General features: G+C 38.4%; 1 protein-coding gene and 1 pseudogene across 1 annotated transcript in view; one reads left to right on the top strand and one right to left on the bottom strand.

Moving 5' to 3' along the window:
- METTL24 (methyltransferase like 24) overlaps positions 1 to 21,086 on the top strand; it is a 114,766-nt gene that overhangs the window by 56,386 nt on the left and 37,294 nt on the right. The gene's annotated exons all lie outside the window — the stretch shown is intronic.
- Positions 355 to 19,258, bottom strand: LOC111163340 (small ribosomal subunit protein eS8 pseudogene; annotated as a pseudogene).

The following is a 21,086-nucleotide window of genomic DNA, read 5'->3' as shown; positions in this document are numbered from 1 at the left end:
ATTGTACGGTGTATAGTCACGGTTATTTAACACAGTTCCTAAGATAATAGTTAACACAATTAGAAAAGAGAAAGAATCTTAGGGGTAAAATTTAGGAAGAAGAAGGTAAAAATTGTTATTATTATATGCATATGTATTATATTATTGGAGCACTCATTATTGGTAGATAATATGATTGCATACTGGAAAACTCAAGAGAATCTAATGAAAAACTATCAAACAATAAGAGAATTTAAGGAACTGTTTGAGTGCAGTGTACAAAAATTAAAAACATACACTTTCATGAATAACCAGAATATATAAAGGCAGAGAAGACACCATTTACAAAAGCAACAAAAAAAAGATAAAAATAAACTTAAGACATGTGCAAGATCTATAAGAAGGAAACTTTATTCAAGAATTTAAAATAACACTTGAACAAATTCAAAAGCATAACATGTTCTTGGGTAGAAGGACTCATCATCATAATGATTTAATCTTTCTTATGTTAATTTATTCATTTAACATGATCCCAGTAAAATTGCCGGTAGAATCTTTTTTTTTTTTTTTCAGAACAATAAACACCTTCAGTACACAAGCTAAGATAGGAGGGAGGAGGATTTATTTCACTTTCCAGGTCTTGATTTTCCTCAGATAGAATTCCAGCTCCTTTCCCTCTAGCACATAGCCGTCTACTTGGCCACACTGGCCTGGTCTTGAAGCGATACATGCAAGAACCTTGCCCTGCTGGAACTGCTCCTCTAGAAGACTGCTGATTTTGGCATCCTTTTTCTTTCCATCATATTTCTTCTGAATTTTTTTGATTGTTTTTTGTTTAATATCTCTTCCTCCTCAGGAGTCATCTTGGCCCCCTTCTTGCAGCCCAGGGGCAGTGCATAGTGGGACTTGTGCCACTGTCCGTATGGTGTGCTGTCAATCAGCATGATGTAGTTCTTCACCAGGGTCTTGGTACAGAACAGTTCGTGGTTGGATGCATTGTAGACAACATCAGTTATCCTTGTCTTGCACGTACAACATTCCGAGCCCCAGAAGAAGTTCCCCACATCCAGCCTCAAGGCCTGGTACTTCCTGTTGCCTCCCCACCCACGGACTGTGTGTATGCAGTGGGCGTCAACCTTGGTGTCAGTGGGGTGTCCCAGCACATACTTCTTTTTTTTTTTTTTTTTTTTTTTTTTGCGTTACGTGGGCCTCTCACTGCTGTGGCCTCTCCCGTTGCGGAGCACTGGCTCCGGACGCGCAGGCTCAGCGGCCATGGCTCATGGGCCCAGCCGCTCCGCGGCATGTGGGATCTTCCCGGACCGGGGCACGAACCCGTGTCCCCTGCATTGGCAGGCGGACTCTCAACCACTGCGCCACCAGGGAAGCCCCCAGCACATACTTCTGCTTCTTGTGGTAGGGCTTTCTCTTGCCCCCAGTCTTGTGGCGCTTGTGCCAGTTGTCCCGACAGATGCCAATCACTCGGTGTTGGCTAGAAAGAGCTGTCTTTACCCCTTTGTATATTCTTGCCTCCTTTGTCACAGATTAATTGACCATAAGTGTGTGGCTTTATTTCTGGGCTCTCTATCTTGTTCTATTGATCTACGTGTCTGTTTTTGTGCCAGTACCATACTGTTTTGATTACGGTAACTTTGTAGTATAGTCTGAAGTTAGGGAGTGTGATTCTTCCAGCTCTGTTCTTTCTCAAGATTGTTTTGGCTATTTGGGGTCTTTTGTGTCTCCATATAAATTTAAAAATTTTATGTTTTATTTCTGTGAAAAATGCCATTGGTATTTTGGTAGGAATTGCATTGAATCTGTAGACTGCCTTGGGTAGTATGGCCATTTTAACAATATTGATTCTTCCAATCCAAGAACACAGCATATTTTTCCATCTGTTTGTGTCTTATAGTTCTTGGAGTACAGGTCTTTTGCCTCTTTAGGTAGGTTTATTCTTAGGTATTTTATTCTTTTTGCTACAATGGTATTGTTTCCTTAATTTCTCTTTCTGATACTTCATTGTTAGTGTATAGAAATGCAACTGATTTTTGTATATTAATTTTATGTCCTGCAGCTTTACTGAATTCACTGATGAACTTTAATAGTTTTCTGGTGGCATCTTTAGGATTTTCTGCATATAGTATCATGTAACCTGCAAACAGTGAGAGTTTTACTTCTTCCTTTCCAATTTGGAAGGAATTCCACTCCTGGTTATATTCGGAAAAAAACCCCACTAATTCAAAAAGATACATGCACCCCAGTGTTCATAGCAGCATTATTTACAATTGCCAAGATAAGGAAGCAGTCTAAGTGTTCATCAACAGATGAATGGATAAAGAAGATATGTTATATATATTTATACACACACACACACTGGAATACTACTTAGCCATAAAAACGAATGAAATTTTGTCATTTGCAGCAACATGGCTGACCTTGGAGGGCATTATGCTAAGTGAAATAAATCAGACTGAGAAAGACAAATACTGTATGATATCACTTATATGTGGAAAATAAAAAATACAACAAACTAGAATATAGCAAACATGAAACAGACTCACAGATACAGAGAACAAACTAGTGATTACCAGTGGGTGGGAGGGGTGATATAAGGGTAGGGGAGTAGGAGGTACAACTACTGGGTGTAAGATAGGCTCAAGGATGTATTGTACAACGTGGGGAATATAACCAATATTTTGTAATAATTGTAAATGGAAAGTAACTTTAAAAATTGTGTAGGGGGTGACTGGTTCAAGATGGCAGGGTAGAAGGATGTGAACTCAACTCCTTCTTGCGAGAGCACTGGAATCACAACTAATTGCTGAACAATCGTTGACAGGAAAACACTGGAACTCACCAAAAAAGATACCCTACATCCAAAGGCAGAGGAGAAGCCGCAATGAGATGGTAGGAGGGGTGCAATCACAATAAAATCAAATCCCATAACTGCTGAGTGGGTGACTCACAAACTGGAGAACAATTATACCACAGAAGTCCACCCACTGGAGTGAAGGTTCTGAGCCCCACGTCAGGCTTCCCAACCTGGGGGTCTGGCAAGGGAAGGAGGAATTCCCAGAGAATCAGACTTTGAAGGCTAGCGGGATTTGATTGCAGGACCTTGACAGGTCTGGGGGAAACAGAGTCCACTCTTGGAGGGCACACACAAAGTAGTATGCGTATCAGGACCCATGGGGAAGGAGCAGTGACCCCATAGGACACTGAACCAGACCTACCTGCAAGTGTTGGAGGGTCTCCTGCAGAGGTGTGGGGGGCTGGCTGTGGCTCACTGTGGGTACAAGGACACTGGCAGCAGAAGTTCTGGGAAGTACTCCTTGGTGTGAGCCCTCCCAGAGTCTACCATTAGCCCCACCAAAGGGCCTGTAGGCTCCAGTGCTGGTTTGCCTCAGGCCAAACAACCAACAGGGAGGGAACCCAGCCCCACCCATCAACAGATAAGCGGATTAAAGTTTTACTGAGCTCTGCCCACCAGAGCAACACCCAGCTCTACCCACCACCAGTCCCTCCCATCCAGGAAGCTTGCACAAGCCTCTTTGATAGCCTCATCCACCAGAGGGCAGACAGCAGAAGCAAGAAAAACTACAATCCTGCAGCCTGTGGAGCAAAAATCACATTCACAGAAAGACAGACAAAATGTAAAGGCAGAGGACTATGTACCAGAGGGAGGAACAAGATAAAACCCCAGAAAAACAACTAAATGAAGTGGAGATAGGCAACCTTCCAAAAAACAATTCAGAATAATGATAGTGAAGATGATCCAGGACCTCGGAAAAAGAATGGAGACAAAGATTGAGCAGATGCAAGAAATGTTTAACAAATACCTAGAAGAATTAAGGAACAAGCACCTAGAAGAATTAAAGAACAAACAAACAGAGATGAACAATACAATAACTGAAGTGAAAAATACACTAGAAGGGATCAGTAGCAGAATAACTGAGGCAGAAGAACAGATAAGTGACCTGGAAGACAGAATGGTGGAATTCACAGCTGCAGAATAGAATAAAGAAAAAGGAATGAAAAGAAATGAAGACAGCCTAAGAGACCTCTGGGACAACATTAAATGCACCAACATTCTCATTATAGGGGTCCCAGAAGGAGAAGAGAGAGAGAAAGGATCTGAGAAAATATTTGCAGAGATTACAGTCGAAAACTTCCCTAACATGGGAAAGGAAATAGCCACCCAAGTCCAGGAAGCACAGAGAGTCCAAGGCAGGATAAACCCAAAGAGAAACATGCCGAGACACATAGTAATCAAATTGACAAAAATCAAAGACAAAGAAAAATTATTAAAAGTAACAAGGGAAAAATGACAAATAACATACCAGGGAACTCCCATAAGGTTAACAGCTGATTTCTCAGCAGAAACTCTGCAAGTCAGAAGGGAGTGGCACGATATATTTAAAGTGACGAAGGGGGCTTCCCTGGTGGTGAAGTGGTTGAGAGTCCGCCTGCCGATGCAGGGGACACGGGTTCGTGCCTCGGTCCGGGAAGATCCCACATGCCGCGGAGCGGCTGAGCCTTTGAGCCATGGCCGCTGGGTCTGCGCGTCCAGAGCCTGTACTCCGCAACGGGAGAGGCTACAACAGTGAGAGGCTCTCATACTGCAAAAAAATAAAAATAAAAATAAAGTGATGAAAGGGAAGAACTTACAATCAAGATTATGCTACCAGGCAAGGACCTCATTCAGATTCGACAGAGAAATCAAAAGCTTTAGAGACAAGCAAAAGCTAAGAGAATTCAGCACCACAAAAACATCTCTACAAGAAATGCTAAAGGAACTTCTCTAAGTGGGAGGAAACACAAGAGAAGAAAAGGACCTACAAAAACTAACTCAAAACGATTAAGTAAACGGTAATAGGAACATACATGTCAATAATTACCTTAAATGTGAATGGATTAAATGCTCCAACCAAATGACACAGGCTCGCTGAATGGATACAAAAACAAGATCCATATATATGCTGTCTACAAGAGACCCACTTCAGATCTAGGGACACATACAGACTGAAAGTGAGGGGATGGAAAAAGATATTCCATGCAAATGGAGATCAAAAGAAAGCTGGAGTGGCAATACTCATGTCAGATAAAATAGACTTTAAAATAAAGAATGTTACAAGAGACAAGGAAGGACACTACATAATGATCACGGGATCAACCCAAGAAGAAGATATAACAATTATAAATATATATGCACCCATCATAGGAGCACCTCAATACATAAGGCAAATGCTAACAGCTATAAAAGAGGAAATCAACAGAAACACAATAATAGTGGGGGACTTTAGCACCTCACTTACACCAATGGACAGATCATCCAAACAGAAAATTAATAAGGAAACACAAGCTTTGAATGACACAATAGACCAGATTAATTGATATTTATAGGACATTCCATCCCAAAACAGCAGATTACCCTTTCTTCTCAAGTGCGCATGGAACATTCTGCAGGATAGATCACATCTTGGGTCACAGATCAAGACTTGGTACATTTAAGAAAATTGAAATCATATGAAGCATCTTTTCTGACCACAACGCTATGAGATTAGAAATAAATTATAGGGAAAAAAAACATAAAAAACACAAACACATGCAGGGAAAAAATACGTTAGTAAATAACCAAGAGATCACTGAAGAAATCAAAGAGGAAATCAAAAAATACCTAGAGACAAATGACAACAAAAGCATGACAATCCAAAACCTATGGGATGCAGCAAAAGCAGTGTTAAGGGAAGTTTATAGCAATACAATCCTACTTCAAGAAACAAGAAAAATCTCAAACAATCTAACCTTACACCCAAAGGAACTAGAGAAAGAAGAACAAACAAAGCCAAAAGTTAGTAGGAGAGAAGTCACAAAGATAGAGCAGAGGGTCTTCCCTGGTGGCACAGTGGTTAAGAATCCACCTGCCAATGCAGAGGACACAGGTTCAATCTCTGGTCTGGGAAGATCCCATGTGATGCAGAGCAACTAAGCATGTTTGCCACAACTACTGAGCCTGTGCTCTAGAGCCCGCGAGCCACAACTGCTGAGCCCGTGTGCTACAGCTACTGAAGTCTGCATGCCTAGAGCCCATGCTCTGCAAAAAGAGAAGCCACTGCAATGGGAAGCCTGCGCACTGCAACGAAGAGTAACCCCCACTCGCCACAACTAGAGAAAGCTCGCGCGCTGCAACAAAGACCCAATGCAGCCAAAAATAAATAAATAAAATAAATACATTTAAAAAACAAGATCAGAGCATAAATAAATGAAAAAAGAACAAAGAAAACAATAGTAAAGATCAATAAAACTAAAAGCTGGTTCTTTGAGAAGATAAACAAAATTGATAAACCTTTAGCCAGACTCATCAAGAAAAAGAGGGAGAGGACTGAAATCAATAAAATTAGAAATGAAAAAGGAGAAATTACAGTGGACACCGCAGAAATACAAAGCATCCTAAGAGACAACTATAAGCAACTCTATGCCAATAAAATGGACAACCTGGAAAAAATGGACAAATCCTTAGAAAAACACAAGCTTCCGAGACTGAACCAGGAAGAAATAGAAAATATGAATAGAGCAATCACAAGTAATGAACTTGAAACTGTGATTAAAAATCTTCCAACAAACCAAAGTCCAGGACCAGATGGCTTCACACGTGAATTCAATCAAACATTTAGAGAAGAGCTAACACCTATCCTTCTCAGACTCTTCCAAAAAATTGCAGAGGAAGGAACACTCCCAAACTCATTCTACAAGGCCACCATCAACTTGATACCAAAACCAGACAAAGATACTACAAAAAAAGAAAATTACAGACCAACATCACTGATGAATATAGATGCTAAAATCCTCAACAGAATACTAGCAAACAGAATCCTACAACACATTAAAAGGATCTTACACCATGATCAAGTGGGATTTATCCCAGGGATGCAAGCATTCTTCAGTATATGCAAATCAATCAATATGATACACCATATTAACAAATAAAAGAATAAAAGCCATGTGATCATCTCAATAGATGCAGAAAAAGCTTTTGACAAAATTCAACACCGATTTATGATGAAAACTCTCCAGAAAGTAGGCATAGAGGAAACCTACCTCAACATAATAAAGGCCATGTATGATACACCCACAGCAAACATCATTCTCATTGGTGAAAATCTGAAATCATTTCCTCTAAGATCAGGAACAAGACAAGGATGTCCAATCTCGCCACTATTATTCAACATAGTTTTGGAAGTCCTAGCCATGGCAGTCAGAGAAGAAAAAGTAATAAAAGGAACACAAATTGGAAAAGAAGAAGTAAAACTGTCACTGTTTGCAGATGACATGACACTATACATAGATAATCCTAAAGATGCTACCAGAAAACTACTAGAGCTAATCAATGAATTTGGTAATGTTGCAGGATACAAAATTAATGCACAGAAATCTCTTGCATTCCTATACACTAACAACAAAATATCAAAAAGAGTAATTAAGGAACAATCCCATTCACCATTGCAACAAAAAGAATAAAATACCTGGGAATAAACCTACCTAAGGAGGTAAAAGACCTGTACTCAGATAACTATAAGACACTGATGAAACAAATCAAAGATGACACAAACAGATGGAGAGATATATCATGTTCTTGGATTGGAAGAATCAATACTGTGAAAATGACTATACTTCCCAAAGCAGTCTACAGATTCAATGCAATCCCTATCAAATTACCAATGGAATTTTTACAGAACTAGAACAAAAAATCTTAAAATTTGTATGGAGACACAAATGACCCTGAATAGCCAAAGCAGTCTTGACGGAAAAAAATGAAGCTGGAGGAATCAGACTCCCCGACTTCAGATTATACTCAAAGCTACAGTAATCAAGACAATATAGTACTGACACAAAAACAGAAATATAGATCAATGGAACAGGATAGAAAGCCCAGAGATAAGCCCACGCACCTATGGTGAACTAGTCTATGACAAAGGAGGCAAGGATATACAATGGAGAAAACACAGCCTCTTCAATAAGTGGTGCTGGGAAAACTGGACAGCTACATATAAAAGAATGAAATTAGAATGCTCCCTAACACCATACACAAAAATAAACTCAAAATGGATTAAAGACCTAAATGTAAGACTGGACACTATATAACTCTTAGAGGGAAACATAGGAAGAACACTCTTTGACATAAATCACAGCAAGATCTTTTTTGACCCACCTCCTAGAGTAATGGAAATAAAAATAAACAAATGGGACCTAATGATACGTAAAACCTTTTGCACAGCAAAGGAAACTATAAACAAGATCAAAAGACAACCCTCAGAATGGGAGAAAATATTTGCAAACAAATCAATGGACAAAGGATTAATCTACAAAATATATAAACAGCTCATGCAGCTCAATATTAAGAAAACAAACAACCCAATCAAACAATGGGCAGAGATCTAAATAGACATTTCTCCAAAGAAGATATACAGATGGCCAAGAAGCACATGAAAAGCTGCTCAGCATCACTAATTATTAGAGAAATGCAAATCAAAAGCACAATGAGGTACCACCTCACACCAGTTAGAGTGGGCATCATCAGAAAATCTACAAACAACAAATGCTGGAGAGGGTGTGGAGAAAAGGGAACCCTCTTGCACTGTTGGTGGGAATGTAAATTGATACAGCCACTACGGAGAACAGTATGGAGGTTCCTTAAAGAACTAAAACTAGAATTACCATATGACCCAGCAATCCCACTCCTGGGCATATACCCAGAGAAAACCATAATTCCAAAAGACACAGGCACCCCAATGTTCATTGCAGCACTATTTACAATAGTCAGGTTATGGAAGCAACCTAAATGCCCATCGACAGATGAATGGATAAAGAAGATGTGGTGCATATATACAATGGAATATTACTCAGCCGTAAAAAGGAATGAAATTGGATCATTTGTAGAGACGTGGATGGACCCAGAGACTGTCATACAGAATTAAGTAAGTCAGAAAGAGAAAAACAAATATTGTATACTAACACATATATGTGGAATCTAGAAAAATGGTACAGATGAACCAGTTTGCAAGGCAGAAAAAGAGACACAGATATAGAGAACAAATGTATGGACACCAAGGGGGCAATGGTGGTGGTGGTGGGATGAATTGGGAGATTGGGATTTACATATATACACTAATATGTATAAAATAGATAACTAATAAGAACCTGCTGTATAAAAAATAAATTAAATTTAAAAAAATTATGTAAAAAATCCTGGAGTAAGGATGTCATAAAAGAAGGAATGATTAATTTGATTACATATAAATATAAAATTTCTACACAGTAAAAATACCAAAAGCAAAATTAAAAGGCAAATAAAAAACTGAAAAGTATTTACAACTCATTTCATAAGCAGAGAGCTAATTTCACTGGTATGTAAGAGCTTTAACAAATCAATAAGTAAAAGGTTAGCAACTTAACAAAATTTGATAAAGACTGAAAAAGTAGTTCACATAAAAGGAAATACAAATGGCTCATGAAAAATTATTTAAACTTGCTCATAGTATGAGAAATGGAAATGAAACTACCCTTAGATACAATATTCTCAGGAATCAGATTATCAAAGATAAAGAGAGGCATGAACATAAATTGGTACAGTCTTTATGCCAGGCCATTTGGCAATATCTGTTACACTGCAGATGCAAATACCTTTTGATCCATCAATTCTACTTCTGTGAATTTGCCGTACAGTCATACTCCCATATATGTGAACTGATACATGAACAAGGTTATTATTATTTGCCTCATTGTTTGTAATAGCAAAGGATAGGAAATAATCTACGTGTTTACCATTGTGGATGTGTTTAAGCAGATTATTTGACTTGTATTCAGAATACATAAAGAGCTGTACAACCAAAAATGAAACAAAAAACTCAAAAATAGGCAAAAGATTTGAACAAACATTTCACCAAAGAAGATATTACAGATGGCAAAGCACACATGAAAAGATACTCAATTTTGTTAATCAATAGGGAAACGAAAATTAAGGCCACAATGCAATACCACTTCACAAACACCAAGATGGCTAAAATTAAAAAGATTGATGATACTAAGTGATGATAAGGATGTGAAGTAACTGGAACCGTCAAACATTTCTGGTGGGAAGGCAGCGTCTTTGGAAACGAGTTTGGCAATTTCTTACTACGTTCTTACATTTACCAATTGACCCTGCAAACCCACTTCTAGGTATTTACCCAAGAATGTTGAAAACATATGTCCACACAAAGACTTGTACTTGAATGTTCATAACAGCTTTATTCATTATCACCCCAACTGGAAACAACCCCATTGTCCATCAACAGGTGAATGGTTAAGGAAGTTATGGTTTGAATATACCATATACAATATACCATACACCATTCCATCCATCTATGATGGAATAGCACTCAGCGGTAAAAAGGAACAAGTATAGTGATACATCAACATGAACAAATCTCACAGACTTCATATTGAATGAGGGAAGTGAGACACAAAAGATTACATGTTGTATGATTCTCTTTAGTGAAGAAGAAAAACTATCCTATAGTGATAGAAATCAGACCAGGGGTTGCCTGAAGCATGTGGTGGTGGAATGGAGGAGATTTACTGAAACGGTCACAAGGGAATGTTCTGGGGTGTTGGTGGTTACATGGGTGTATACGTATGTCAAAAGTCATCAACCTGTATACTTAAAATATGAATTTTGTTGTATATAAATTATATCTCAATAAAGACAAATTGCAGAAGAATGTATGTAGATTTTTATCATTCACATACTTGTTTTTATACATATAGGATCTCTCTGAAAATATATACAAGAAACTGTTGATACTAGTTGACTCCAGGGAGAAGAACTGAATGGTTGGGGAAGGGACTCTACTTTCTATATCTTTTAATTTTACACCTTGTGAATATTTGAAAAATTAAAATATTTTCAATGCTTCTCCTCCAATTTCCTTTATTCTCTACTTCTGGTGTTCCCTTTAGATGTCTTTTGGAACCTCTCAGTCTTGAGAGGTTCCTCCTTGTCTCTCAATTGCTTTTTCATATTTTAAAATCTAAGTCACTGGCCTACTTTTGGGTGAATTCTTCCTTGCTGGCTTCCAATTCTTTAATTTTATTTTTAACTATGTCCAGTCTAGAGTTCATACCCTTTGTTGATATTTTTAAGAATTACAATTATTGTATTTTTCACTTCCAAGATTTTTAATTGGTGTTTTTCCTGTCCCTCCGTTCTTTTTTAGTTCTGCATGTTTTTATTTCAAAGTGTATTGCCACTACTTCCGTCTTTGTGAAAGTAAATGTTATTCTTACTGATTGCTCTGAGTGCCCTAAACATACTTGTTTTAAACTTTTGTCAGACTGTTCAACAAAATTAATTTAATCGCGGAATGAAGTAATGTTCCAGTTATTGGCTTTGGTTGGCTGTTTCTCATCATTTAATTTCTGTGTGTATTTTCGAGTTTCATTTGTTAGTTCATTTTCAGTGGAAGGTTTTTGGTTTGGTTTTGCTTTTTTCTTTCCTTTTTGGTTCCACCCTTCTGCCTAGTGATTTTATAATAGCCTTCAGGCCTGGTCTTTTGTAAGCATTTGGGGACTCCTGCTTCTTCCAGTGATACTGGGAATATTCAGTTACTGAACCATCTGGGGTCTGGCTTATTTGCTGTCTGCAGGGGTGAGTCTCTCTTCTCTCACCTCCCTAGGCCAATGACTGGTTTTAAGCCATAGCCCCATCAGTGGTTGTCAGCAGTTTATTTTGAGCTCCTTTCTGGATCCAGGTACTCCATTCCAGACTTTGGTGTTAATCAATGAATGTGGCCCAGCTGCTCTCTCATGGGAGCACTTTTAGTTCCTGTTCTCTGCAGGAGATGCACCCCCAGGACCACTGCTATACATGCTTTATGTCGAGAACCCAGCATGTCCTGGCTTCAGTCTTGCTCACTGCTCTGTGTTCTGGTCCATGGAGACATTCATCTTGTTTTTGAGCCCTGCTTTGATCTTTTTGTCCCCTCCCTCATCATTCTCTTTTTCACTTTGTGTTTGGTACAGTGGGGAGGATGTGTATCTTGCCTTCATACTTTTCTTTAAATTGATTCACCTTTCTTCCTTAGAATTATTTGCAGAAATAATATCCATGGACTCATGAGTCAACTGTCCTGGCTGTTTTCCAATATACATTAAAAATACCTTACGTGAAAGATTTTGAAATCCTTATTTATCTTGCCCTAAATCATATTCTATACCAATATTTCTCATATTTGCTGTGTATGTGAACCACCTGGGGAATCTAATGAAAATGTAGATGTTGATTTAGGAGGTTCAGCGTGGGGCCCGAGACTCTGCATCTCTAGCAAGCTTCCAGGCAATGCTGATGCTGCTGGTTGGGGACCATACAATGACTCGCAAGGTGTGTACCACAGTCTGAGAAGCATAGGAGCAGAGGATATTAATAGTAATTGTCAGTGCTGGGACCTGAACTTAAGTGGTGTCACCCAGAGGCCCAGCCCTGGGCCACTTTGTGTTCTCCTGATGTCCTCTGCCTCTAGCCTGAGTCCTTACCAAAGGTGGAGTGAGGCACAGATGCTGTGCTGTGCTTCAGGTCATTTTTCTATTCATGTGCCAGCCTGTTGCACCAGCTTTGTGTACTAGACTTGCTGTTTTTCTGGGACATTTTTTTTTCTCAGGAGGAAAACTCCTTTATAAAAATATCCCCTGGTCATCTGCCACACCAGTGCAAGGCCCAGACATGCCTGAGTCCTGGATGACTAATGGCTTTACCCTGTAGCTGGACCTCTGCTTTGCAGATGTGTGCTTCCAACTAAACTGTGTGTGCCTCAAGACCAGAGACTCTTTATTGTATGGAGTCACATCCTGACTACCCAGCGAGGAGCTCAGGAAATATATGCTTGTCCACCTGACTTTGTCCCTGGTACCTTTCTAAATAAAACGTGCAGGGTATCAAAGTTTGAATACTTCACCTTTTCCTACAACGTACCGTGGAATTAATCAGCAGCAGCATGAGCATCCAGAGGCCTTAGTCACTGGTATTTCAGAAGAATATTTGGGTAGAAAACTGCATGAAAACAAGATATGCTGTGATAAAGGTAGAAGTCCAGGTGATTCTTTTAGGGCCCAGTGGAATCTTCTATTTAGACTTGTTTATATTCCTTTTTCAAAGAGAGGTATGTATCTTTCTGTATATTTGAAGGCAACTTCATCTCACAGAATTGCTATTTAATCATGATGGTGCTGTGTTTCTGTGAAATAAGCCAGTGGCAATTTAAGAGTCATGAGTCATTCATGGTACTGAATTGTAATTTGAAATGCAGAGACATCTTTCTGTCTCCATCAATCTGCAGTGGACCCTAAGGACAAGCCATCTTGAGAACATGAGTCAAGTACTTGTGCACTCAACATTTAGGAAATGAGTTTTGGCTTTTTTTTACCCTGTTCACGCATCAGTAATGGTGAGATTTGCTGTGAAACAAAAAGTCTTGGCTCTTCTTAATAATTTTCAAACCGTTCAGTGCCTCTGCATAGAGCTACAGTTTTTGTTTCCTTAGATGTGTCCTCCCCTTGGTTTTCCATGGCCAAAAGCCATGACCGGAAAGGTTGTGTGTGAACAGTACCCTGGAATCCGGAGACCCACTCCCACCTGTACAACCAAGCGCTTCTCGGATTTCAGTGTTAGAATTCAGAACACCAGAAAACAAACCAAAAATAACAGCAACAGGCCACCGTCAAAGCATCCAGTCTTCTAGGGAGATTGATTCAAATGTCAAGCCCAGGACCAACCTCAGAGATTCTGATTTAACTAGTCTGGCATGGAGCTCAGGAACCTGCATGTTTAACCAACCCCACCCCACTCTGCCCCAGGTGATATGAACATCACCCTTTGAGGAGCCTCCCTGTGTAGAGAGGACTTTAGTGGCTCAGCCTTCCGTTTGCAAATCCCTCATCCCCTGCTGTGCATAAAACCCGTTAAACAGGAATGGAGTCCCGAGCCTGGCTGTCAGCTTCTGTAGCCTCACTCCCTCGCTCCTCACAAAGTCTCTGTGTCCTCTGTGCCTCAGTGTTCCCTACTAAAAGGTGAGCGATATGGATCTCTGCCATTTGAGAAGGTTGTACAGGCAAATAAACTCATGTTGGTGACAGTGATGAATGAAGAGTATTCATGGAACCAGAATTGGAACTTTATTTTATAGAGCACTGTGACTGACTCTCACTCCTTTGAGATTTTCAAGGGGGTCCAGTATTATTACCAAAGAGGAAGATTTCACAAATGGAGGAAATTAGGCTCCAGGAAGCTGGCATTTGTTTTTCTTCATCGCTGTGTACCAGGGCCGGGTGTATTTGTCTGAGAATCTTCCTTTTTGACAAACTTTGGGGCATGAGAGCCAAATGAATCCTGAGGGAGCAGAGGGGGTCTCTAAGCTCCAGGTGCCTCTAAAGGTTTCCTTTTTTGTGACTTTCCTAAAGGAGATGGTGGGCCGATAGAGGGATGCTATGCTCAGTGCTACACAGCTCAGATTCACTGGGTCAGGCAGCTCTGCAAGTTCCTTTATGTGTGTTAAAAAATGCTTAATGCCTTTTGACATTAAGAGCCCCAAGAACTTGCTATCATATTAGCGAATCCTCTGAGGGAGAGATTCCTGAACAAATCTGTGAGGTCACGCCTAGGCCGGCTGTTTCTGCCTCGGGAGCTCAGCAATGCCAGCCTCTGGGGTGCCCATGCATAATAAACCGCCCACAGAGCAGGCTCCAAGTGCATGGGGAAAGATGGTCGCAGTTTCACTTGGAGGTAAAACCTGATTTATTTTTCAGCCATGAAAATATTAGAAAAGGAAGATGTCATTTGCCACTTTTTCGTTAAAAATAAGGACCTTTTAAAAAACACAAATTTCCTAGCATGGAGTGGCATTCAACAGTTTTGCAATTAAAATGATAATGAAACATTTCTCATAAGAAGTTCTTTTTAAAATCAGTGCGATGGGTTCACAGCACACCATTAGAAGGAATTATGTAAAGCAGCCTCTCTGTTCCAAGTTTTAAGATCTAATTTATTCCAGATTCTGCGGGAAAAAACCGTTCATGTGACAAGCCTGCTAACAGATGTCAATTTAGTTTTATAGCACATGCCTGCACTTCAGAGTCAGAAAATGGAGATTATTCTTTTTGCCTGCTGTTTATTACACGACACAGCTTCATAGCACTATGCCCTGGAGGACAGCGGATTAATAACCTGTGGGCAAGCAACTTATTACCCGCTTTCATCTTCTGCAGTGTTGAGTGTAAGCTTTATTTCACATTACCCTTTCGGATTAAGAGAGGTGCTGGAAAAAGCAAAGGTGACAGAAAATGGATTTTTCTGTTTTAATGTCATGTAGGTCAGAGGACAGATTATACTGTAGTGAAGAGAAATAAGAGAAAAAAAAGGAATTATTCAACTAGATAGAACTGAATCTATATAAAAACGTTTTTGTGGTGTTGGTTGGTAAAATGAAGTAATTCTATATGAAAGATACTATGTCAAACCAACCATAACAAAAACTCTCCACTTCTTCACATTCACAGGGCCCATTTCTCAATGTTCACATGGTACAGTAATTATTGGTTTATATGTTACATTTCTGTTCACATTCCCATCTGTCCAGTCCATCCATCCATTTATCCATTCCTCCATCCATCTATCCGTCTAATAAATATTTATTAAGCATCTTCTATATGCAAGGACCTGTGCTTAAATAATAAAGATGTAGGGGCAAACAAGTCTCTTTTTAATTGAAAAAATTTTAAATTGTGGTAAAATACACATAACAGAAAATTTACCATGTTAACTATGTTTAAGTGTGGTTCAGTAATGCTATGTATGTTCACATTGTTGGGCATCTCTAGAACGTTTTCATCCTGCAAAACTGAAACTCTGTACTCATTAAACACCAATTCCCCTCTTCCCCCAGCCCTTGGCAACCACCATTCTACTTTCTGTTTCAATGAATTTGACTATGCTAGGTGCCTCATATAAATAGAATCATACACTATTTGTCTTTTTGTGACTTATTTCACTTAGCATAATGTCCTCAAGATTCATCCATGTTGTAGCATGTGACAGGATGTCCTTTCTTTTTAAAGCTGAATAATATTCCCATGTACGTATATACCACAATTTTGTTTATCCATTTATCTGTCAGTGGACAATTGGGTTGCTTCCACCTCTTGCCTATTGTGAGTAATGCTCCCAAAGGGTGTGCAAATATCTTTTCAAAACACTGCCTCTAGTTCTTTTGGATATATACCCAGAAATGGAATTGGTGGATCCTATGGTAATTCTATCTTTAATTTTTTTGAGAAACTGCCATACAGTTTTTCATAGTGGCTGCACCACTTTACATTTCTACAAACAAATGTCTTAAGATTTAACACATTTCTAAAAAGGCAGAAATGTGAATCTGTAGTGAGTGCTACAGAGAAGTGCGATGTGCCATGGGGAGTGTTTAACAGAGAAATCCAATCTAATACGCCATTTATTTTTGCATTCCTGATGCCTAGTCGATAGTGGAGACTCGGTAAGTGTTCGGTGGGTGGGAGAGTAGGCCATGGCAACTCTTTTCCTTTGTTTCCTTCCTGCTATGCAGCTGCCCTCTGTACTGCAGGAATGGTAATGGAGGTCAGTGAGAGCATTTGTTAATAGATGACTAGCTTTTCCTTGGTTGCCTCTACGGCCCTTTTGCAAGATTATGGAAAACATTTTCCCAGTAATGTTCTTTTTCTTATTCTGTACCTCGTCTAATATTTAGAGATGTTGAGATGTTTCCACCAGATATGTCCCTGCCTCTTCTTTGGGGGAGAAAAAAGCTGCCTGAGTATGTAAGATGACAGTGTAGTGATGTTAGGGAGTCGTGGGGTATTCAGGGAGAAAATGTTCTTTCTATTCTTAGAACACTGCCAGTATTCCCTAGAAAATTTTGTTCTATCAAGATAGCAAAAGGGCCTCTCGCTCATTTTCTCATTCCAGTAACATTTTTCTCAATCCTGTGCTATTTATAGATACTTTCAGTTGAAATTTCATTTTTGAGATTTTTCAAGGGATTGTCTGATATTTAAGATATATAGGCATATTTGGAGACTTAAACTTCTTGATCCTGGTTTTACAAAAGGAATCTTTTTATCTGATCCCCAAACCAACGAAAGACATGTTTATTATTCTGCCCAGTTTTTAATTTTGTTAGCAATTGAGGCAAAGGAAGAGGCTGGCTACAAAAATACTTGGCACAGCTCTTTCCTTAGAAACTTAGATTGCTTTTGCTGTTTGCTATGGCATTATTATTCTGATGGACTAGAGAGATCCAGTTAGCTGTCTGAAATGAGTCCTGAGGGTTTTTCACAGTTGCCCTGCACAGGGTATTGGCAGAGGAAAACAAACGTTGATGACATTTTCCGAATGCTGTTTTGGGGGCAGGTGGGAGTATGGGGCCAGGTTGCCCAGTGGAGGGGTCACTGGCTTTCAGCCAAAAGGGCTCTAATGCTGCCTTTCCCTCCTGCTAGTTGTGTGAAAAGCATAGGCAAATTAAGCCCTCTGAGCCATGCTTTATTTTTCTGTAAAATGGGGATGATAATACCTTTTGTGTGAGATTGTTAGGATTAAAGACAAAAGGTCTATAAAGAACCTAGCACACAGTGCCTGGGCTGTTGATCCCCAGATGGCAGCTGTTTATTTAATAGTTACTGGGTTGAATTGATTTGAATTGTTTTAGGCCGATATTCAGATGCTTGGAATGGAATATTATGGTGTAGACCATTTGGTGTATTTCATTGTTCTTCTGCTTTCTTAGCGATAGTGGGGTATTTCCTATAGGTCAGCCATTTACTCTAGAAAACGTTAGAGAGTCAGTATCCTGGATTGGATTTTGGAAGTGCTTAGAACAGCAGCAGTGTGAATCTGATGTCCAGACATGCCTTCAATGTCCCTGGGATCAATCTTTCTGCAGTGACAGTAATAAATATGGTTGGTGTGCATTTCAAATAGTTCACCTGCTTCATGGCATTGGTAGAAAGCTTGTAATTCAGTCATTTTTTCCCATGTCCATGTCTTGGGTATAAGCCCCACAGGCTTATTGAGTATACCGTTGTGGAATCATTTGGGTGGTGAGTATTGATGTCTTCGAAGGTATTTTATATAGTAATAACTCTTTAATACTTGCCACTACATTTGCCTTATGGCATTGAATCTCCTCTAGGTTGATCTTTCTCTCCTGAAACCCTCTGTTAGATAATTTTGACTCCTTTTTGGAGACACATCAGGTATAGCACCAACTGTTGGCTGAACTAAGTGCTCAAGAATATTCTGAATAACTAAATTTTCTGACTAAATGAAAGATGTGCTGTTGCCCACCTCTGTCTTTATTGTTCCTCTACTGTGCTACTTACTGTGTTAAGTATAAACACCTCATCTGATGTGCAAGGTCTCAATTCAGTTTCCAACTTCTTTATTTTCCACCACTTTTCTACAGATATTCTATGCTCTAACCTAACTAGACAATTTTATTTCCAACTTGCCAAAACTTCCTCACCCCATATAACTTCAGTCACAATTCCTTTTGTCACTCATATTTTCTCTGTATCTGAACAAGTCAAAATTTCACTCATCTTTCAAGGTCTGCTTCAAATGCTGTCTCATCCACAAAGCTGTTCTTAAAAACATTTATTTTAGTGGTTTTTAATTATATAAATTGCATATGTTCATTGTAGAAAATTTAGATAATAGAGAACACAGAAAGTAAAAAGATGAAAATTAAAATCACCTTTAATTCTACCTCTAAGATAACTACTATTAATACATATAGTCACTCCTTTCAGATTATTCTCTGTATAGTAAATATATTTTAACAAAATTAAAATGGGATCATACTGTATATGCTATTTTATAATCTGCTCTTTTGTTATTGACTGTTTTTTTTAGAGCAGTTTTATGTTCACAATAAAATTGAGCAGAAGGTACAGAGATTTCCAGTATACTACCTGCCCCCGACACACGCAGAGCTCCCATTATCAACGTTCCCCACTAGAGTGGTACATAGTTTATGTTATGATTCAGTCTTGGTGTTGTACATTCTGTGGGTTTGGACAAATGTGTGATGACATGTATCATTATTACGCTATCATGCAGAGTATTTCCACTACCCTAAAAATCCTCTGTTTTTACCTCTTCATCTCTCCCGTTGCCCCCTTGCCCCAGACTGCTGGCAACCTCTGATCTTTTTACTGTCTCCATAGTTTTGCCTTTTCCAGAATGTCATACAGTTGGAATCATACTGTATGTAGCCTTTTCAGATTGACTTCTTTCACTTAGAAATATGCATTTAAGTTTCTTTCATGTCTTTTCATGGCTCGATAGCTCTTTTTATTCTTTTTTTTTTTTAGTGTTGAATAATATTCCATTATCAGGATGTGTCACAGTTTATCTGTTCACCTACTGAAGGATATCTTGATTGCTTCCAAGTTTTGGCAATAATAAATGCAGCTGCTATAAATATCCATTTGCTGTTTTTTGTGTGGAAATGTTTTCAACTCCTTTGGATCTTATAAAAATAGTGTGTTTAATATTGTATGAAACTGCAAAACTGTCTTGTAAAGCTGTACCAGACCATTATGTATTCCTACTAGCAGTGAATGAGAGTTCCTGTTGTTCCACATCCTTGCCAGCATTTAGTGTCAGTGTTACAAATTTTGGTCATTCTGATAGGTGCATAGTGGTATCTCATTGCTGTTTTAAGTTGCATTTGCCTGATGACTGACATATGATGTGGAACATTTTTTCATATACTCAACTGCCATATGTGTGTCTTCTTTGGTGAGGTGTGTGTTAAGGTCTTTGTCTAATTTTTAATCTGGTTGTGTGTTTTCTTATTGCTGAATTCAAAGAGTTTTTTCTCTGTTTTTGGATGTATCCTTTGCAAATATTTTTCCCAGTCTGTCACTTATCTTTTTCTCTTGACATTTTCTTTCACAGAGCAGACGTTTTTAGTTTTAATGAAGTCCAGTTTATCTTATTTCTTCCATGGATCTTGTCTCTGGTGTGGTATCTAAGAAATCATTGTCAAATCCAAGGTCATCTAGATGTTCTCCATGTTATCTTCTAGGAGTTTTATAGTTTTGTATTTTACATTTAGGTCTGTTATCCATTTTGAGTTAATTTTTGTAAAGAGTATAAAGTCTGGGTCTAGATTCATTTTTTTTTTTTTTGTAGGGGATGTCCAGTTTTTCTAGCACCATTTGTTGAAAGACTGTTTTTCTTCCAATGCTGTCCTTTGCTCCTTTGTTAAAGATCAGTTGACTATATTTATGAGGGTCTATTTCTGGGCTACCTATTCTGTTCCATTTATCTATTTGTCTATACTTTTGTCAGTACCACAATGTCTTGATTACCATAGCTTTATAGTAAGTCTTAAAGTCAGTTAGTGTTAGTCTTCCAGCTTTGTTCTTCTCAATCAATATTGCATTGGTGATTCTTGGTTTTTTCCTCTCCATATAAACTTCCGGATCAATTTGTTGACAAAAGAAGTTGCTGGGATTTTGGTTAGGATTGCATTGAATCTATAGATCAAACAGGGAAGAACTGACATCTTGGAAAATATTGAGTCTTCCAAACCGTGAATGTGGAATATCTCTCCATTTATTTAGTTCCTACTGGATTTTATTCATCAAAGTTTTGTGATTTTCCTCATATAGATCTTGTACATATTTTGTTGGATTTATATATATTTAAATATATTATATAAATATATATTATATATCAAAGTATATATTAATATAAAACATACATTTATATGTTGTATATTTTTAAATACAACAAATATTTATATATAAATAAATATATATTAATGTATAAATTTATATATTAAACTTATATTAATATATATTTATATATAATAATATATAATATAATACATATATAATATATAAATATATAATAATATATTTATCCATACAACTGCATTCTCTGTGACTATTTACAAACATGCTATAGAACTATATTTTGCTAATACATAAAGATATCTGAGATAAATGTTAAAGGCCCCAAACAAAGATCCAAATAGTAT

Source organism: Delphinapterus leucas, chromosome 12 (genome assembly GCF_059928025.1).
Source record: "Delphinapterus leucas isolate spDelLeu-1000000601 "Yukka" chromosome 12, BTC_Dleu_Yukka2, whole genome shotgun sequence".
Lineage (NCBI taxonomy): Eukaryota > Metazoa > Chordata > Mammalia > Artiodactyla > Monodontidae > Delphinapterus > Delphinapterus leucas.
Note: the sequence above shows the minus strand (reverse complement) of the source record. Positions and strands in the feature narration are given on the sequence as shown.